Raw genomic sequence first — 3,043 nt, 5'->3', positions numbered from 1 at the left:
GACCAACTTTAAACGCGATTATCTCGAATGTTTGTTCAGACAGTGAATGCTAAATTTGCCTCTTCGTGAAAACGATGACGATATGTAGATGTAGATATTTTGAATTGCCCCTTTAGTGTGACGTCACCTGACGTACGTCATCATGACGTCACTGAAATGGTCATCTGTAAAACATCCGGTCTAAGAACCAACCAGCTTACAACCAAATCCGACCTGTAGTTATATAGATACAGGCCTTCGAAAAAAATGCCCTTTTGATGTGACGTCACTTGACTTGTGATGACGCCATCATGACGTCACTGAAACTCTCATCAGTACCACATCCCGGTCTGAGTGCCAACCGAATTAACAAGTTTTAACCAAATCTTGCCAATAGTTCAACATATTCAGGCCTATTTGGCCACCAAAAGCATTTAGTTTGAAAAATTATTAAGTATGATATTTTGGGTTGTAAAAGAAGATATTTTGGTTAAGATTGTTGTTGTAATTGAACAACGACACAGCTGTTTGCCAGATGGTTGTTATTTGTGTCTTAGACTGTACAGAACGATTGAATGATTTATCAAAAAACTGTTACATTTAAACTGGAAATTATGACGTTAATAATTGCACTTCTTCCGGTAACACCGGAAGAAGGTGTAGAAAGAAGGTGTACAATTTAGATTGTACCCAAGATGTTCATCCTTATGATCGTTTTCCTTTAGGGACAATCTATATCGTTTTGGTACATTGAAGACGTAATCTTAAGCTTCTTACATTACCTTTTTGACAGTTTTTAAAGATTGACGCATTCAAATTAGCAAAACGTCGGTGCATATTGTCACCTTTGACCATGCTAACCAGATTAACCAGATGTTTTAATTGACATGCTTGTTATTTCCATCTGAGGTTCATTTAAAAAAAAACACCTTTGGTCTGTAAAATTTATAATGTAATACTTTACTGATATAAGGGCTAGAGATAGTTAATGTAACCAAATACTGAAATGGAAAAAGCTATCGACTTTTTTTTTCAATGTTTCATTTCTTCTTGTTAAAAGTTATTCACACACATCCCTATGTGATTGTTTTCGTTTTGATGAAAGAACAGTTACCTTTTCGAAAAGTGAAAAAAAGATGACGTCATCATGACGTCATAAGAAATGTGATGTTATAAAACGCACACAAGGGATGTTTGAATGTCATGAAAGTTGCTGTGTTGTAGATATATGTACTATTACTCGTATGCACAATCCAAAGTTTGACATAAAAATTGACATCAATACAACAAGTTTAATTAACTTTAAACTAAACAAAGACCAAGTCGAGGTTGGTCCTTAGTGACATCATTATTACGTCATCATAAGTGGGGTGTCATCCGATTGGGTTGATACCTTGCATTTGCAGACAGTGATTGTAATAGATAATTGAAATGAAGTTATGGTGATGTCATTGCGCGGTTTAATCATTGTGTGACGTCACTGTGACGTTTAAAACGACATTTTTAAACGTCTATAGCGAATGACCATTCGTCTTTAAACTTGGTGGGTAGTTGGATAATGTTAAGGTATGCAATATTTGAAATTACGTCATGATGTTGTCATCAGTAATTTGCTTCGAAAATTAACAGTTTTATGTTTGAAAGGTGATGTTTTAAAAGTCTTATAACTACAGGTGTTTCAATAAAAAGGAAACCCAACTTTGAAGAACCAGTATGGACAGACTAAATTTCATTGGCTGTAAAACTGGTATCATCTGAAAGCGTAATCTCTATGCTTTTCAATGATACCTTGTTAACATTTCCAGGGTCATGCATCACTGAGCGCCACTGTCCTGAGAATTTGATGCAAACTTGCAGTTGGTTCACTTTCATGTCAAACACAATGGTGTGGTAATGTGCATAATAAGTATTTAAGAAGAAGACACGAGTGCATAAAAAGAAACCCAAAAAAGTCGGTTGGTTTCAAAATTGGATCTTATTGTTTGTCAGAATTTCTCGTTTTGATCAAGCTACGTTGAAAACAATATGCCATTTTCCTAGGATTATTACATTCAAGCAATTTCACAGACATTTCCGTAAAAATAGGCACACCGTGCCCAGTGGTTTTTTTTTTCATGGAAGTGAACCAACTGCATTTTTTGCATCCAGTTTTCAAGACAATGATGCTCAGTGATGCATGACTTAGAAAACCTAAACGCGGTATCATTGAAAAGAATGGAGACTACGCTTTCAGATGATACCAGTTTTATAGCCGGTAAACATATAGTCTGTCCATAATCATTCTTTTGACGTTGGGTTTCCTTTTTTTTTTTTGAAACGCCCTGTTATATGTAACTGTTAAGATTGCCATCCAAATATTGTTCTAAAAACCTCTGTTCGTCCATTAAATTGCACTTTCACAGGACTGCACAACAAGATTAAAACTTTTCAAAAAATTCATCGAACAGAAAAAGCTTTAGGTTTTTTGGGGGGGGGAGAAGGTATGGAGGCATTAAGCGCCAAAGTTTCAGTAACTTCAGTAAATTCTAGGAGATATGAAAACATTTAGAGAAAATGAACAACTGATGTTTTGTGGAGGACAAATTAAATGTTGTTCAATTAATGGACTCATGCTTAATCTTTTGGTTGTACAAGTCACTTACCTTATTCAAGATGAAATCTTGTAAATACCGGAAGAGATTGTTCTTGAAAAGCCTGAAGAGAAAAAAAGCACAAATGAATTTAGACCTCAAATTAAGCTGAAATATTATCATCACAACATTAGCTGTGTGCAACGTCTCGAATCCCCTCAGGCAATAGCGTTGAGACGGTGGGAATGTCTCCAAAAACTACCTTTGTTTGGCTCAAAGCAATTTAGATAAAGATGCCTATTTCAAAACACATTCTGAATAAAGATAATTCAAAATGATTATCCCGACACTTGTTAATACACGAACTACTTGTCGTTTGTCTGTGTGTTGTTTGTTTGAAAAAAATATATATAGCTTCCAAATTAATCATTAGGCGAAACCTACATTAAACAGAAGAGATGTTGTTCGAGAATGAACACTCGTCCTCAAGAAGG

The sequence above is a fragment of the Patiria miniata genome, unplaced genomic scaffold, assembly GCF_015706575.1.
Source record: "Patiria miniata isolate m_02_andy unplaced genomic scaffold, ASM1570657v1 HiC_scaffold_29, whole genome shotgun sequence".
Taxonomy (NCBI): domain Eukaryota; kingdom Metazoa; phylum Echinodermata; class Asteroidea; order Valvatida; family Asterinidae; genus Patiria; species Patiria miniata.
This window is presented reverse-complemented; position numbering follows the sequence as displayed.